General features: G+C 37.5%; 2 protein-coding genes across 5 annotated transcripts in view; both read right to left on the bottom strand.

The window, feature by feature from the left end:
• Positions 1-19,558, bottom strand: part of LOC125661245 (uncharacterized) — a 211,627-nt gene that overhangs the window by 46,698 nt on the left and 145,371 nt on the right. Inside the window, exons 5-8 of one of the 4 annotated variants that reach the window (XM_056146608.1) lie at positions 16,905-17,050; positions 14,523-14,893; positions 13,443-13,865; positions 12,528-12,667 (exon numbers count right to left, since the gene is read on the bottom strand). The gene's annotated coding sequence lies outside the window, so the exon portion shown is untranslated. Of the gene's footprint in view, positions 1-12,527; positions 12,668-13,442; positions 13,866-14,522; positions 14,894-16,904; positions 17,051-19,558 lie in introns of those variants that run through there. The other 3 variants (XM_056146610.1, XM_056146611.1, XM_056146612.1) reach the window with 3 other exon arrangements.
• The window catches only part of LOC125661226 (uncharacterized), a 117,534-nt gene that overhangs the window by 90,426 nt on the left and 7,550 nt on the right, over positions 1-19,558 (bottom strand). The gene's annotated exons all lie outside the window — the stretch shown is intronic.

The raw sequence follows: 19,558 nt of genomic DNA, 5'->3' as shown, positions 1-19,558 counted from the left end.
GTGATATTCAACGTAATTGAAATGATAATAATAATAAAATGAAGAGCTTCATTATTTGGCTCCTGACGTGAGAGAAATTCTGATGTTTCCATTCAACTCAGATCTTATCAATCATATCGCATGGTTTTTATTTACTTAAAATTTATTTTATTTATTTGTCTTCATAATCCGTATTTTATTTTCTTTATAAACGCTGTATATGCATGAGATGCTGTTGCATTATTTCATGTTCATGTGAGTAAATGTGTGTTCTATACACTTGTAATGAAAGAGGGAATCTCATTGATGATGAAGGATAAAAATAGAGAACATATCAATGATGAATAATTTAAGGTATATTTTTAATATTAAGTATCTGACATTCATTCATAATTGAGTAGGGAGGGGGGGGGGGGGTTACAGTATTGCGTGTCCTTCATATCAAGAATACTTTTTGATGAAATTTAAAACTTTTCATTCATAATTACTTTCTATTTCTTTAGTAACCGATGCATATGGTATGGGTGTTGCGGTACCTCATTCATCGTTTGGGTGGGCATGCATGTCAACTTTCCCGATTTGTGCGGGATTCTCCCGATTTGAAGCAGTTGAAAAGGGAAATCCCGATATCCCGATCGGGATGGCAAACACACCCCGAAATCCCGATTTTCTAAACATATCCCCCATTATACGACAACAAACCCCCATTTCCAACCGGAATTTGAAATCCCGTGTCATTTCTGAACTGGCCAATCAGAAATCGGAACAATAGTCAGCCATGGCCGATTACCTGTGTCGCATGGTTTTGGGGTGGTGTAATTTACCTGGTCTGCCTGTGTCGGGGTGCTTATTGGACAGTGCGAAGCATGTTTTGATAGTAATTAATCGGGAAGACGGATTTCAAATTGACATATCCTTTACACAAACGTGAATCACAACGATGATAGTGTCATCACCAAACAATCGGACATTACCGATTTTTACCTCTCGCGGACAGCATCCAATATGCAATAAGGTACGTCAAATATATATTTTTTCCAACTATGATAATATAGGCTATCCGAATCGATCTCTCTATAGCGATGTATTATACAGTCTATATAGTGCAGTATTCAATAGACTTTGTGATGCGTATTTCGCACAAGGCTGTACTGAATTTTATATTACCAAGTAGCCTTAATGTACTAGTAAAAACGTATATCTTGATTGGGTTTTTTTCCTGGTAATTATTTCAGATGTCATGGGTGCAAAGGTTTTGTTCGCAAACTTCATAGCAGGGCAGATCACTCTTTTTCTGGTTGCAATGCAGATTGTTCCACCATACTCTGCAAGCCCATGTTTACAGACAAGCAAGATCGCCTTGTAGTCATACCTAAATGCATGTGCTTTAATTCAAATTTTAATATATAGACCAGCCAATGTTTATATGGTGTAAAAGGATGCAACTTTAAGTATTATATGATAATATGTATGTGACTTGTTGTTGGAGAGGATTTTTTGCTGAATAGATGATTTTAATAAAATATTTATGTATATCTTTCAAAGTGTTTTTTTCTTTAAAATAATTTTGTTAAAGTTAATGGTCAAACACACTTGATGATGTGTTAATATATGATACATGTACAATGATTAGATTGCTATCTTTTTTGAAAAGACAAATATCTATTTTCATGGTGAAATGTCGTGTATTTTGAGCTTTGAAAAAAGGTCGTCACACGCAAAATCACCCATGGGTATTTCTTGAAAGTTGGAATGTATGGGTGGGGAGTGTTGCACCCCAGTCCGGAGGGCAGATCGTCAGAGGACTCCGCCGGACGATGAGTCTGCAGGTATCGAGGTAAATATTAATTTCAGATTATAACAGAATACCTTTAAGAAATCAATGTTAATCTCACTCTCTATTATATTATGTGTACCGCCATATGTAACATAATCATGTGTCATTAAGCCTTATTCAATATTCTTTATCATTTAAACAGGACAATGAGTTGAAACAGCCCATTAAGACATGGAGCGGTGGTAGAAAAGCCAGGAAATAAGTATTATATTACCAATATAGATACAAAATGTAGACTTTAAACTGTTCATTAACTTATTTAATATTTGTCTCATTATTTTTTTTTTTTAACCAAATTTCAAATCTTATTAATTGTATACAACCTCTTCGTTTATTAGATCGGAATATAAATCAATTTTATTACTTAGGTGGTAATGTCATAATTAAAATTGTTTTTTTTTTCAGATCGAGTTTACAGATTTTCATTTTGTTAGTTTTTAAATCAATCATTAAAATTCACAGACATAGATAACAATGACTACTTGTTTTGTTTTCGTTTATTGACTGGATAGTGTCTCTGTCAAATACACAGGGTGAATTGATTGCCACGTGAAGTTCATTTAAAATGTCACCTCAAGATGCCTCTCTCGGGGACACTACTCGCATTTGTGTTTAATTCGTATCAAATATCAGAATTGAAAACTTTTGACATACCGTAAACGACAGATGTATCAGCTCGTGACCCATATCTATGTGGTTTTACTTTGATTGAAAAGAAACACTCAAGGTAGATGCTTCGTTACATGAATACGATTTCAATGTCGAAAATATCATGTGGCTAGAGTTTTTTACGTGTCAAATTAAAACACGGTGTAATTTTTTCTTTTTTTTCCCTTTCGTGTATTTCGTATCAAATTTGAATGTTGATGATTGTAAAGTAATAGTAAAATTAATTATTATGGAATCTCTTCGTTGATTAAATGCAAATAAAAAAAAACTTGTCACTCCATAGTAATATTATTTTGAAAATAAAACCTTTTTCTTTTCAGATCCAGATCATGAGTGCAATAGACCTGGGACTTTTTTAAATATCTTATCCTGAATACAAAATTGATGAAAAAATGTACTTGTTTTTTTTTTTTTTTTTTTTTATTTCTTACGTTCATCGGAATGAGAATACTCTCTGATAGATACAGGTATATCCATCGATGCATTAAAGTACAATAAGTGTCAAGTTTCTTCACTCGGAGTCACTTGGATTATCTGATGCGATCCGCTTCATCGATGATCTAACGAGAAATAAAATTATTTTCTCGGTGACACTGTACGCATTCGTTTTACGGGATTGAAAGCTTTTGTCATCCCGTGAACAATGGCATGCACTTTATCGTAACTCCGTTCATCGTTTTACCATATCTTTACCAATGCATATACGCCACTTTGGTTTAACGTTACCGGAATTTTACAAAGACCGTGTCAGGTTTTTCCGTATCCCTTATTCACTCGGAATTTCCAGACTCGAATCCTTTGTTATTTGAGAAGAATGGCTTTATTGTTTACCCCCCCTACCCTATATAATCCCTTTGATCTTCGATCCCGCTCGTATACCCTTATTCACTCGGAATTTCCAGACTCGGATCCTTTGTTATTTGAGAATAATAGGTCTATTGTTTACCCCCCCCCCCCATATACTATCCCTTTGATCTTCGATCCCACTCCCTTTCTATTGTTCTCGAGAACAATAGACATGGGTTTTTCCCAGCTATTTTTAGCCTATGACGTCATCCATCTATTGTCCTTAAGTAGGTCAAGGTTGTAATATGACCCCTTCTATTGTTCTCGAGAACAATAGGTATATTGTTTACCCCTCCCCCATAAGGCCTACTATACTACTTACAGGAAGACATATTTTATAACATGTATTATAGATGTTTAAAACGTCGAGTGCCTGTGGTCATCTGATACCAAAATAAGATGTAATGAAGCTATTTCTGCTGAAGGAACGGTTCTTGTACAGTGGCGTATTTAAAGGGGGCAGCAGTCGCACCCACCCCCCTTTAAAATTTTCAAATTTAGGGTAAATCGCGGTATCTTGTTTCGGAAAATGTACTAAACGATAAGAGAAGCAATAATTTCTTCCACTCCCGGAGAAATAAATGACAAAATCCTTTGATTTCTCGGGAGAACTTAATTTTTTCCCAAAACCTCTTAAAATTTTGGTAATTTTATTAATTTCACCTCATTTTGATAGAAAATAGTACAAATGACTACCTTTAACTACCAGAAATTTTCGAGTTTTCCTTCAAAGCAGATACAAATATTTCAAATTGAAATTAAAGCATTTTCTAGTCACATTTTCGTAATATAACCTATGCATATTCTGAAAGGAAACATCTTGAAGATTTTAATTATGCACTAAAATGTGTTGTAACGGTTGCCATGACAACAAAAATACCCCACAAATCCCCAAAAATGTGTTTTTTCACCAGTTTCGTCACCTAAAACACAAATTGAATGTTAATCGGCCATCATTTAAATAAATTTTAGGAATAGTTGTATTCATATACATGTATAACATGCATTCATGAAATTGAGTGTCATTTATTGTAAATATAATTATACATGTACATAAACATTGAAGTACAAGATGCGCATAAGTTACAGTAGACTACCTGCAATTATTGTAAAATGTTCCTTAAAACTTGAAGAAATTGTTTAATGAAAATTAAAACTTTCTCTACGCATATTTTTAGAATATAACTCATAAAAATTTCAAAATGAAAAAATAAGTTTCTAATTATGCAGTGTAACGAATTTTTACAGTTCCCATGGCAACTAAATGAGTCCATGAATGACAAAAATATGTTGTTGGTTTTTTTTTTCCGGTACATTTTTGTTGTTGATTTTTTATTCCTTCCTTCACATGGAAATACAAATTGACCAGTAAACTGCTACACTAAGTTTTGAATTATGTAGTGTGATCTGATGTTATGGTTGTCATGGCAACACAATAACCCATAAATCGCTAAAATGAGTTTTTCATCCTTTTCTTCCCTTGAAATAGAAAAATTGTTCAATAAACTATCACAATATTTACGTCATGTACGTAATGATATCATGAAAACTAGCAGTACAAGTTCAAATATACATGTAAGGTTTATAAACCTACAATACATACAACTATATGCCTATAGAGATTAAATACCTTTACTCTCCAAATTCTAATATAATATTGTTCAGTAGATCATAAATGTGTCAATAGCTTAGTTCGTTTATAATACAATAAGCCAAATACATGTACATACCGTACGTATCTACATTAGGCGTGGTTTGCGACGGTGAATATATTGATAAAACAGTGTACCATATATTTACAGCGTTATATGATCTAAATTAATTGTTACTGAATTTTTTCTATTTATATTATAAAAATAATGCGTACACTGTCTCGCCTCGATCACGCATAGAGAACTACACCATCGACACCGACGCTTTTTTCGCTGATTTGTCTCACATGCAAGCCGTTTTCTCATCGGACTGAAGAAGTTTCCGATCAGACACTGGGCAACGTCTAGTGAGAAATCAATTAGAGAGTAATGCCTGTGAGGTTTCACGGTACCTGGGGTGTTCAACCATAGAACATAAAACGTGTTTCCTGCAGGCACGTATAATAGGGGGAGGGGTGTTGCCATCCCCCAACTTTTCTCAACACCTTTTAATGTTAAAAGATATATTTGGTGACCCCTCCCATATTTTATAATAGTGTATTTTACCAGAGGCTTTAAAGGACATTATGATAGGACAGGTATATTTCAAAGAGCTCATCTAAAATGTTTCCGCACCCCAGAATCTGTCCATGACTGGGAAGAGTTCCAATGTTACCCATGCACTACCCACTGGTGATGATAATTATCAGTCACCCTGTGTTTCTTTGGGATTTCTCTGTTAAGTGAGTCCCTGGGCGCTCCTCCAAAGTGGGGGATTGCGTACCTGGAATATCAGGAATATAGGGGGTGAGTTTGAAACACACTCCCATGTCCTGTGCTTCGGACAGGGGAACTGCCTAGAGGTTTCACCTATGACCATCCCTATTCTCCATCTCTCCTAGTCATGGTAGTGAGACGTAACCTGTCTATGGTTCAGGCGTATGTGTCCCAACGTAGGGTTCTTACACTGACCCCTCTCAGAGTTTGTGAATAGGGGTCAAGTTTCTGTGCCAACCAATCGTACAGATTAGATTGAGGTTACAACACCCTTGACATGAGGCTCCGGAGACCAGTGCCCTGTCAACAGCGACTGGACCGCTCCAACGAGGAATCGGTTCAATCTCTATCCCTTGGGACGCCACGCCGATCTATCACCAATATCCTAATCTAACATGGCTGCTTCAACAGAATCTGATGAATGGACACAAGTGTAGTGGGAAAACATGTTAGGAATTTTAGGATATTAAATTTGAGACGGCGATACAAGAATACAAGGATAGGAGGCCTCAACCGTGCGCAGCTTTTTTTTCTGCGTCGTAGATGTAAGGTTTTTATAAGTCTCTCTGGTCTGTCCCCATATTTTGTCAGAGAGCTTTAGATCTGCAACTAATATTGATCCCGCCATCTTGTTGATGAGTGATACTAAGTGTATTTTGAGGCACATTCCAACTGTTAATACAAGAATGATGTCCCGATCAGGTGCGTATCTGCCTACACACAAGTACGCAACTGCGTATACATCCTGAGAGAGAGAGAGAGAGAGAGAGAGAGAGAGAGAGAGAGAGAGAGAGCGATTTACTGATTTGCTGTTGAAATATTTGTTCCTCAAAATAACTGCTATATATAATCCCGGTTTATAATTTAATCAGCATCAAATATATACATACAATATGTACACATGGCAACCTAAGGGACACAATTACAATTATTTTGGAAGTTATAGAGCCCTATGCATAGTATTAGACATAAAGGTAAAATGTCAGGGGGTCATTTAAGCTAGCAAGCCAAAGGATCAACAAACCGATATGTCGGGAGGTTCATAAGCTAATGAAAGGTGAGCATTGCAAACAGAGATCAATCTCATAACTCCTATAAGCAATACAAAATCGAAAGTTGGGCAAACACGGACTCCTGGATATACCAGAAGTGGGATCAGGTGTCTAGGATGAGTAAATATCCCCTGTCGACAGGTCACATCCCCGTGAGTCCTATATCTTGATCAGGTAAACGGAGTAACCCGCAGTCAAACTCAGTGTGACAAGAACGGCCTAACAATCTGTATGAAACATTGACGCAGAGAAAGTTTGTATTGTCAAACAAGACCACCACGACGGCCATAGTCACGATTTCTTATGCAGCTAATCTGATGCTATTTTCACCCCCCCCCCCCCCCCCCCCCCGAAAGGAAATCATTGAATATATCGACTTACTGCCGTTGCCTGAATTGCTAAAAATGTTAAGTCAAAGAAACTCACCTAACACAATAAAACACAGGAATACGCCGTTTGCTGCAATAGGAGTGTTAGGCAATTTACTGTCAATTACAACATTATCTCGTATTAAACTGTATATCATGAAATATTGTCCCGCTTTTAGGCCAAGTAAAATTAATTAGTAGATTATCATTCAAACTTCACAAAAAAATGGGGCGGGTGGGAGGATTTTATTTTTTATTTTTCGCCAAGGTATTCTTGACCTCGAAAATGCCTTCTCTCATTGAGAAAAGGCTTTATAAATCATAATTACATGTGTATTTGGGTTTCTAAAAGGCAAAGTGAAACAAAGTACGTTTACGATACCGGACCGGACATAAAAATATCCGGAAATCGTAATTTTTGAAAAATAAAAAAAATCGGGGCGGGACGATTTTCGAGGGGCGGGCGGGAATGATAATCTACCAATTAATTAAACTTGGCCTTATTCTCGCCTTCCTTGTCCGTGGAAGAGTTCACAACACTGGGCAAATTCAAATTCTCTAGACTAGATTGCTAATAATTCGTCTAGAAGCACGTCAGTTTAAATCAAGCGGAACCAGAAATTTAATCATAATATATGTATTTCCAAATTAAATATTTACATAAGAAATAACAACTTTGCCAAATGCTTACATTACTCTCTATCTGTTAAATAGATATTAGTAAGGAACCGTGTAATGAGCAATATTAAGATGGCAAATGCTTACACTACTCTCTATCTGTTAAATAGATATTAGTAAGGAATCGTGTAATGAGCAATATTAAGATGCGTTTGCGAAACACTGATGTCTCCATGTGGCCAGACTCCAAGGTCATCGTCATGAGATCAAAAAAATTGATAAGAGGTCAGACTCCAAGGTCAACGTCATGAGATCAAAAAATTGATAAGAGGCCAGACTCCAAGGTCATCGTCATGAGATTAAAAAATTGATAAGAGGTCAGACTCCAAGGTCAACGTCATGAGATCAAAAAATTGATAAGAGGCCAGACTCCAAGGTCAACGTCATGAGATAAAAAAAAATTGATAAGAGGTCAGACTCCAAGGTCAACGTCATGAGATCAAAAAATTGATAAGAGGCCAGACTCCAAGGTCATCGTCATGAGATAAAAAAAATTGATAAGAGGTCAGACTCCAAGGTCAACGTCATGAGATCAAAAAATTGATAAGAGGCCAGACTCCAAGGTCAACGTCATGAGATCAAAAAAATTGATAAGAGGTCAGACTCCAAGGTCAACGTCATGAAATCAAAAAAATTGATAAGAGGCCAGACTCCAAGGTCAACGTCATGAGATCAAAAAATTGATAAGAGGCCAGACTCCAAGGTCAACGTCATGAGATCCAAAAAAAAAAATTGATAAGAAGAGAAATGTCTTGTCACATATTGAAATATTGAAGCTCTAGCACTAATCGTTCAAATGTTATGGTCAAGATTAAAGTTTTTAAAAAGTAGGTCAAACTCCAAGGTCAAGTTCATGAGGTAAAAAAAGTTACTATTTATAGAAAGCTCTTGTGAAAAGTAATATATGTGTGAAATATGAAAGCCCTATATCACCAATGTGACAGCAGGTGTGGCATGACAAAGACACCTCCGCACGAGACCTCGGTTTTTTGCAGTCTCATCCGATTTGAGCTCTGGCACATTATGATTTAAAATGTGAAGATCTGTTATAAGTTTAAATTTCCATCCGTTTAGAATGACATTACAAGAAACCGGAAATTAGTAGCATCACAGCGTTAAATATTGTAGAGGCGCGTACAAAATTCGGGGGGGGGGGACGGTGTTCCGACAGTGACTGAAAACTCTCCTACTTTCACAGACAAAAAAACTGTGAGTAAATTTTCATAATTTACCTGCAATTACCGTATATAAGAAATACGACCCATGCCTGCCACAATTAGCATATATCCCTTTCTGTATAGGCTGACTGGTACATGTACATTGTACTTGCAATGGAATCTAACAGCGTTCATTCATCCCAATGTTTTTGCCTTTGATACCACTACAAATCATAGCCCCATGAACGCGCTGCATTATGAACACAGACAAATATAGTACGTCTATATTCTGCCAGAAATGAAAGTAGAATGTAAATGTAAGAAATGAATTTTCAGTTTTGAAAATACACGAGGGCCTGAATCTGCAATGTTTCACGCCGGTACTTTTCATGAAGCGTTGTATACTCGCGTGAAACACTGTGGTTCATACCGTCATGTATTTCAAACAAGAGGCCCACGGTCCGCATCACTCACATGAGTCACATTGCCGCTGCTTGTATTCAAATATCGTGATTTTTGCAATTTCATTCCCATGAGAAATTTTGACCCCACCCTAGCACCGTATTAGGTCACAATATAACCATGATACAATGTCACAAAATCAAACAAGATTTATGGTATGAAATTTTGTTTTGTTTCCAAATATATCCCGCATAAAACTTTGATCCCCTATTGTGGCCCCATCCTACATCCGATGGTCATGGTTTGAACAGACTTCAATCTGGAGCACCTGGGAATGCTTGCATATCAATATGAATATTCACGGCCCTGTTGTTGTCGACAATTTTTCTGATAGATTCCCCATGTACAACGTTGCTCCCCTACTGTGGTCTCACCATACCCCCGGGACCAATTTCAATCTGCACTCCCCTACTGTGGTCTCACCATACCCCCGGGACCAATTTCAATCTGCACTCCCCTACTGTGGTCTCACCATACCCCCGGGACCAATTTCAATCTGCACTCCCCTACTGTGGTCTCACCATACCCCCGGGACCAATTTCAATCTGCACTCCCCTACTGTGGTCTCACCATACCCCCGGGACCAATTTCAATTTGCACTCCCCTACTGTGGTCTCACCATACCCCCGGGACCAATTTCAATCTGCACTCCCCTACTATGGTCTCACCATACCCCCGGGACCAATTTCAATTTGCACTCCCCTACTGTGGTCTCAACATACCCTCGGGACCAATTTCAATCTGCACTCCCCTACTGTGGTCTCACCATACCCCCGGGACCAATTTCAATTTGCACTCCCCTACTGTGGTCTCACCATACCCCCGGGACCAATTTCAATCTGCACTCCCCTACTGTGGTCTCACCATACCCCCGGGACCAATTTCAATCTGCACTCCCCTACTGTGGTCTCACCATACCCCCGGGACCAATTTCAATTTGCACTACTTGAGAATGCATGATAGAGTAATTATCACCCTGTTGTTCTAAAGATTTATCCTATGTATCCCCTTTTAAAACTTTGATCCCTTATTGTGGCCCCAGGGACCATGATTTGAACAAACTTTAAACTGGACTGCCTGGGGATGATTACATATTAACACGAGTATTTATGGACATGCGCAAGATTTTTTGATATTTCCAATTAAATTTTTTTATCCCCTATTGTGGCCCCACTCTACTCCCAGTGACCACAATTTGAACAAAATTGAATCTGCACTACCTGGGAATACTTGCAAAGTAATATGGGTAATCATGGCCCTGTTCTTTTTGAAAAGATGTTAAAGATTTATCAACAGGGGATGCTTACTCCTCCTAGACACCTGATCCCACCGCTGGTGTGTCCAGGGGTCCGTGTTTGCCCAACTATCTACTTTGTATTGCTTATAGGAGTTATGAGATTGATCATTGTTCATGCATCATACACATATACATTTATATCACCATGTGAAATTGTGACCCCCCCCCCTATTGTGGCCCCACTTTACCGCCATGGAAGCCATGATTTAAGCAAACTTGAATCTACACTATGTCAGAAAGAATGGATATACATTTAATTTTTTGGGCCCAGAAGTTCTTAAGAAGATTTTTAAATAACACCACCCTATTTTTGCCTTTTCTTGCTTATCTCCCCTTTGCTGAGAGTTTGGCCCTTCATCTGAACAAACATGAATCCCCTTCACGCAAGGATTTGTGCCATGTTTAATTGAAATTGGCCGATGGGTTCTTCAGAAGACAATTTTTAAAAGATGCCATAAAATTATAACTAATTTTTTATTGTCTCCACTTCAAAAACTGTGTAGCAGTTAATGTGAACAAACTGGTATCCTCTTTATCCAAGCATACATTGTGGCTGAAATTAACTGCCACACCCTTTTTAAAAAAAATTTACAGACAGACGGACGCCGTAGGACCAAAAAAAAAGATCAGAATAGCTCAATTGAAATGAAATATATTTCTTAAATACTAGCACAATCTAAGGAATTAGAGTAAGATGAAACAAGAATCAACCTTAAATTCATTTTCACAAAACATCAAGAATTTCATATTTTAATGAACCACGAGTAAGTTAATAACTTTGACTTGCAAATGTCGAACCAAAATTGTAATCTAATAGATGTAGTACAACAAAGTCTTCTAGGTCAACTAGCATGCTGGAAAAGTACACCCACAGAAAATGTAGCCTCGGGACACATCAAATATCGATCAAGATTATCTCTTGCACGACGTAGTGACAATCTGACATTGCGGCAAGCTCATGATAATGTGATGCTGCGTAGGTGATAATCTGACACTGCGGCAATGAGAATCTGACACAACGGCGGCGACAGTGACACTGGCGGTGATAATCTGACACTGCGGTAATGAGAATCTGACACAGCGGCGGTGACAGTGACATTGTGGTGGTGAGAATCTGACACAGCGGCGGTGACAGTGACATTGTGGTGGTGACAATCTGACACAGCGGCGGTGACAGTGACATTGTGGTGGTGATAATCTGACACAGCGGCGGTGATAATCTGACACTGTGGTAGTGATATCTGACACTGTGGCGGTGATGATCTGACACTGTGGCGGTGATAATCTGACACTGTCGTGGTGATAATCTGACACTGTGGCGGTGATAATCTGACACTGTGGCAGTGATAATCTGACACTGTCGTGGTGATAATCTGACACTGTGTCAGTGATAATCTGACACTGTGGCAGTGATAATCTGACACTGTGGCGGTAATAATCTGACACTGTGGCGGTGATAATATGACACTGTCGCGGTGGTAATATGACACTGTCAAGGTGATAATCTGACACTGCGGGTGGAGACAGTGATACTGCCTCCGGAGACAACCTGAAACTCATTAGTCTCCGCCACTATTGTCACTCCATTCCATCATTGAGAAATTGAGGGTCTATTCATGCAGCTCCGGACACTTTGTTTGTGACGGTACCCCGTAACCGCCATAATGTCCAATGCTCCGACCCCAGCATGGGCCAGCATGAATTCTGCGTCCTTCATCACGTTTATTGATCTGGAGAAAGGTGGACCCGTCAGGTACCTGTTGATTCCAGCCCGGAGAGAAATCAACCCAGATTTAGAGAACTGGTTCCCAGTTTTGGTTCTCACCTCCATGTAGAAACATCTTAATTCTGAAGCCAGTTTAACAGTGGGCAACTCCTCAAAACCAGAACTCTTTTCTCTCTGAGAAAGCCAGTCTAGATAAAAGAAAAAGAGAATTAAGTAAATTAACATATATTAGAAAATAAATTTCTGTCTTTACTGTATAGACTTCGTACAGAAACCCTGCTACATCTACCATCACTCTTTTGCATCGATCCATTTCTTTCCAAACTATTTCTCTGTAGAATTTTAATTTACCTAGATTTTCTATTTAAACATCACTGAATATAACATACCATACACGTATAGATTTTCTATATAAGATATTTTTTATGGGTTTATGTCCATTTGAGAATTTTTTTATTTATATTAAAGTCATTCCACCCTCGTGTGACATCATACATTTTTGCAAAATCTTTATTTCATTAAAAATTTGTGAATAAGAGAAATATATCTCTCGAAAGAATTTTATTCACTGGGCATTAAAAAAATACGGTAAACAATTTGATAGTGAAAAGGTTTATATTTTCTATAAATAAATCAATTATATTACAAAATTGTCAAGGACAATAACTCCTTTGCTGGTATTTCTCTATTGAATGTTTGTTATACAATGATATCCACAATTCATATTTATATATTTATAAAGAAGCAGTTTTTTGAATCTGTTGAAAATTAATATTTGGTCATTTCAATCACTTTTTATGCATTTCTATCGTGCTAATTAATGAAAATGTGCGATTTTCTGATGTTGATATAAACTTTTGCTTTTTCATATCTGACATCCTTAAAATGTGGCAACATAAATATTTTCTTCGGTTATTAATTAAATTCAGCAATATCAAGCAGAAATCGATACAAATGTCCTACTTTGAATCATTAATTTTGATAAGTCCCACGAGGGTGGAGTTTCCTTAATTCCGACATTCATCATTTGTAGTTGAAGGTTGGGAAGTTAGACCTGCACTCGGAGTCGCACGATGTAACATGAGGGCTCTTTATCATGTCAAATTTCAACGCCTACCACAGCATGGGACCTCAAGGTCTTATCCTGAAATCCCATAACTCTCACACTTCTAAATGATCCCATGGGGATTGAGGTTAGAATAAGTTCTCAGTACCCCTTGCTTGTCCTAAGAGGTGACTAAATGGGGTGGTCCTTCAGACGGGACCACAAAAACTGAGGTCCCGTGTCACAATAAAGATCCCTCCCTGCTCAATGACCATAAGTGCCGAGCAGAAGCCTATATTTTTTAGCCCTTCACCAACAGTGGTGACGTCTCCATATGCTACCTGATGAGTGCAAAATTTGAACAAAGTTATTACTAATGCCGAAAATCATTCTGCATATAGAAAAAAATTAATTTCACCTTATAAATCAAATTACTTTAAAAGTATTTTACGAAATTAAATTATAATGTGTACACCACCCTAACTTCATTTACACTTCATATAATGAGTAGAAATAACTTTTTTTTTATTTCTCAGATAGCAGGAAATTTTCAAATTTCTACAAAGACTTCAAGTTCAATGATCATAGGGAAGTTTAGATTTTGTCATGTTTTTTAAAATACATGTATATAGAATACATAAGACTAACATCATTACATGTTCTCAGGACTTGTTCAATATCAGTAGCGCGTACTACATGTATCAACGATGCGGCAGTTACTTAAGTACTTATACCTCCTTATATATAGAAAGAGAATGGAATCAAAAGCAGATGTATTCATTGCAACAACAAGAAAGCCTTACATACATGTATTTTTTTTTAAATCAAAAGAAGAAATAGGAGATTTTGCATATCAGTTGTCAATATGAAAAATATCTAAGGTAGATTTCAATTACAGAAAATATGTAACAGGATTTTGTAAAATTGATTTTAACACAGTTTTGCATGTTGTTTAGTACAACACAAATTGAATCAGTTTGTTTTCTATTATCACATACCTTTAAAGATTTGCACTGCCCAGGTAGTCTGTTTAACAGTTGAAGCCTTTAGTCTGGCAATTTCTAGATTACGCAAAATCTCCTCATCGCAGGTCGCAAAGTGGCTAGAGGTGTGCTCAGACTCCACATACTGGGTGGTGATCGACTCATGCTCAGTGACCTGGCTATGCGGGGGTGTAGAACGGGAATCTCGGCTACCATCAGGCTCGGGCTCGCCATCTGGGCTGTCATTATGTGTGGACTCGGCAATGGGGCTAGAAACGGGCGTAGACTCCTCAGAGCAGCTGGAAGTAGATCTAACAGTTGAGCTACAGGTCGGCTGAGACTCGTGAACTATGCCTTCACAGATAGAAGTGTTGTCCAGATTGGAGCTGAAATCAACAACAGACGGGATAATCATTGTCAGACATATCAACAACAGATGGGATAAGCATTGTCAGCCATATCAACAACAGATGGGATAAGCATTGTCAAACATATCAACAACAGACGGGATAAGCATTGTCAGACATATCAACAACAGACGGGATGATAAAAATAAAATCTTATGCAAGTGTTATGAATTCTGCAATTTGATTGGCTAATACACTAATTAATGATTTCAGGAAGTAGCGAGTATATATATACATGTACTACATGTAATAGTAGAAATTACTAGAGAATACCAAAAATCCTAAGAAACAGAAAAACAACAGGCCCATGGGCCACTTCGCTAGCACTGACCAGCTGTTGTTCACATTTCTGATCTCCAAATGTGGTCTCAACTTACCTGCAGAAGTCATAATTTGCAGAAACTTGAATTTACACTATGTCAGGAAGTTTTCATGTAAATTTTAACTTTTCTGGCCCAATCACCCCCACCCTAATTTTGCATTTTCTTAATTATCTCCAGTTTGGAGAAAGCATGGCCCTTCATCTGAACACACCTAAATCCCCTTTACCCAATGATAATTTCTGCCAAGTTTGATTGAAATTGGCTCAGTGGTTCTGGAGATGAAGATTTTTAAAGATGCGATAAAATGTTTACTACATGATTCTTAATTATCTCCACTTCAAAAAGGGTGACAATCCTCTTTACCCTAGCATACTTTGTGTCAAGTTAGTTTAACTGAAATTAGCCCTGTAGTTCTGAAGAAGAAGTGTTAAAAGTTTACAGACAGGCCGACGCAAGCCAAAAAGTGATCAAAAGCCAGATTTCTGCCCAGGTGAGCTAACATTTAATCTGATGTAAACATACAACACTAAAAAATCCCACAACCATGATTACAGCCATAGAATCTGGCATTGCAAAAACCTCATCAGAATTTCAAGGTTGCACAGCAATTCTTCAGGAATCTTAAGGACATTCTTAAGCACAGTCACTAGATTTAACCAGACTATTTGTAATTTGATCATTTACAGTGTATTTCACGTAATTCACCCAGGTCTCTGGTAAACAGAAGCTCTGAAAATTGTATCTTTTCTTTCACTTTTCTGGTTCTTTTGGATGAGACTTTCAAAATCGAATTTCCATACCAGTTTCCCATAATAAAGGACTCTCCAGGCTATGGTCCTGATTGATTGATTGAATATTGTTTAACGTCCCTCTCGAGAATATTTCACTCGTATGGAGACATCCTGAGTGCAATACATAGGTCTTGTGACACTTCACCTACCCCTGGTTCCAGGATAATAAAAGTTCTAAAGACAAACGAACTTGCGTGTGATTGTCTGAGTTTCACGACAGGTGATTTCTCAATATGAGTGAGTAAAAAATGCACCGTTACGATACACAATATGCTTATCTGAAACCACATGTACACGATGCTTATCAAGCTGTGACACTGTCAACTGCAATTCCAAAATGAGGCCACAGTGATCTACTTTTGGGCTGTGACACACTTTGCCCCAAGATGTATCAACTAATCAAGTTTGATGGCCCTTGGCTTCGTAGTGGGCAAATTATGATCAGTATACAATTTGAGTATGTATAGCCATAGAATTCCAAAAGGAGGCTACAGTGACAGTAACACATCTTTCCCCGGGAATTGATGGTATTAGCCCTTAATTTGTGAAAGATACATGTATGATCTAAACACGATTTGTAAACATAAAATTCCAGAAGGAGGCCACAAGATGCACCACGTTTAATAGTCCTAAGCCTAGCAGTGTGAAAAAGATGAAAGCTTACAGACAGATGGACGGATAGAAAAGTCTATACCATAATACAGCCCATCAGGCAAATAAAAGTTCATGAAGTAAAGCAAATAAACAGAATCCCCCAAAAATAATTTGCCCTTGGCGAGCAATATGTGGTACATCAATCTAATTAAAATTAGATGTTAGATCCACTCGCACACTCGCTCGAATCATGTGAGCAAGTATGTGATCGGGTATCCTTACTTGAGTGTACTTTGGGTGGGACACGGTGCCTCCTCTTTGTGAGTCCTGAGGTGTCTCTTCAGGAAGCTGGGCGTAGTGCAGGTTTTACTACAGATGTAACACGAATATTCCCTCTCCTTCTCTCCACTGTGAGTTTGTTCATGTACCTTCAATGATTAGACAAATTAGGTCATGTCCAAAAACATAAAACTAAAACTATTTTCAAATACCTGACAAGAGAAATCCTGGGGCACTTGCTTTACTGAGCAGATGTAAGTACAGTAAAACACAATTATAACGAACATGCTTATAACAAATTGTAGCTTATTACGAAGTGATATTCATTCCCCTATGAGGAGAAAATAGCAAAATTTCTATTGGACAGGTTATTAGGGGTGAAACGATGCATCGCGATGCGGCCGAATCGCGATGTAGTGTTCTCGATTCGATGTTCGATTTATTCGGGGTCTCTTTCGGTTCGATACGGTTCTAAAATCATAGCACACATTGCTCTTGATAACACAGTTTCTGATTAGCCAATGGAATTGAAAATTGCGCAATCAACATACGAGTAAACTTTGCTGTATCAAAATGGACGCAGTCGATTTGAAAAGTGCACCCCCAATGTAAAAATCCTGGGTATGGCGACATTTCGGCTTTAGAACAAGTGATAAGAGTGTTGCTCTATGTTAAACGTTTTTACATTATGTAGAATTTATTTGCAGAGAGCAAATAATACAACGAAACATTAGAAAATCTTAGCATTAAAAAGAATTTGGTACAATATTGTATCGAATCGAAAATCGTCTAGTTAACGTCAATATGAGCTACTACTTCCTTTACTAGATCAACAGCATTTCCGCGGCCATGGTAGCTAGTGTCGCTTGACTCGATCGTCTCCATGCTATTTTTCAAGGTATTTATGTATCGCACATGTTGTGACTTTGCACCTTTTTCTTTTTCACATGTCTGCTTCTCGCATAAATTCCGATGTGTGTCATATTTTTTAAATTAGATACCATTTCCGCAGCAGTGTTTCGTAAAGTTAGTAAAAATAATTTGGAATATGAAATAGTTTCAGAGATAAAGCGTACTTATATTTACATGAAAATGCTTGCAAAAATAAAACATTCCTATTATGGATGTTAATATTTGAACAAAAGTAACGATTGTCGTCATAAGGGGGGGGAGTATCAGTGGCGGATCCAGGAATTTCATAACGGGGGGGGGGGGAGGGGCAGTAGAAGGCTGGGGTTGCCTTGAAGCTTTGCACTGATGAGGGTGCAGGGGGCGAAGCTAACGAAATTGTGCCAATAAGAGAGTGGGTTCTCTTTCATTTAGATAATGAACATATAACGTCTACATACGTATATTTTGCTCTTTTGTGGGCATTTGTAATTTTTTTTGGTAATGAATAAAACATATAACTGTAGGCTTTAACTCAAATAACTCAAAAAAAAATTCAAAGGGGGGGGGGGGGGCGGCCGGCGCTGGATCCGCCTTTGGGTATTTTTCGCAAACAAGGATCGATTATAAAAGCACCTGAATAGTTCGTACGTTTCCCAAGCAAGATTCGGAGAAATGTGTGTCCAGTTCTAGTTTCACACTACTATAGTAAATATCAACAAACGATCATCATCTTACACTTGCACTGAGTCATTGTTTACAGACGGTTGACTTTCTTTTTGTAAATGCCTAGAGATGCAAATTGCATGTGCATGTAGGAGCGATTTCGGTGACTTGTAGGCTATACTATCAAAATTATTGTGGCGCATACTATACATATATATAATATATGCAATGTATATATATGAAAAAGAGACTTGTAATCACTATGAAATAAAATGAAAATTATCATTTGACAAGAATTCAATCAACAGATTTACACAAAACACTTGACAGCGGTAGCAAATATTACGACAAAATATGATGACATTTTCCCGCGATACAACGTCGTGACGTACTTTTTTTTATTATGACGTCGTATAGTGTGTCTGTACAGTATTGTGATTTTTCTCGGGAAGCTTAAGGTAAGGTTTGCAACAACAGGGAAATAACTCTGGGTATACCTCAGTGCAGTTCGCGCTTTATGACGTCATAATGAAAAAATGCGTCACGTCATAGTTGAATCGAGGGAAAATGTCATAATATTTACTTGTTATCTACTACCGCTTTAAAGTGTCAAGTGGCGTATGTGTAACCTTCTATGACAAAATAATAATAATGTTTCTCAAATGATCATTTATAAATTATTTTCTTTGATATTATGAAAGTCTACAATTTTTTATATATAGTATGCGCTACGGTTAATTTCCATTAAAATTATGTTGTGACCATGTAATCTCTGCGAATCTTGCTCAGTAGGGAAAGTAGGATTTATTTTGATGCTGTTATAATCGATCATTGTTTGTGAATAAGTATCCTCAAAGACAAGGTTCGACATTAACGAAGCTAGGAATTTTTATGACATTCACAAGCATTTTTTAAAATAAACCCGACAATGCTCTCTATAATTACATGCACTTCATATTTCAATGCTATGACATCTACATGCGCTGATAGAGCGATTTATCGCATGAGCTTTGAAATGTAAAAAACGCGACTGATCTGATCATGTAAAATTAAAAAGGGTCTTCTCTAGTACATCTTAAAATAGTCTTAATTTTGTCTGAGGA

The sequence above is a fragment of the Ostrea edulis genome, chromosome 8 (assembly GCF_947568905.1).
Source record: "Ostrea edulis chromosome 8, xbOstEdul1.1, whole genome shotgun sequence".
Classification (NCBI taxonomy): Eukaryota; Metazoa; Mollusca; class Bivalvia; order Ostreida; family Ostreidae; genus Ostrea; species Ostrea edulis.
The sequence above is the reverse complement of the archived record's forward strand: the minus strand, read 5'-3'. Positions and strand labels throughout refer to the sequence as shown.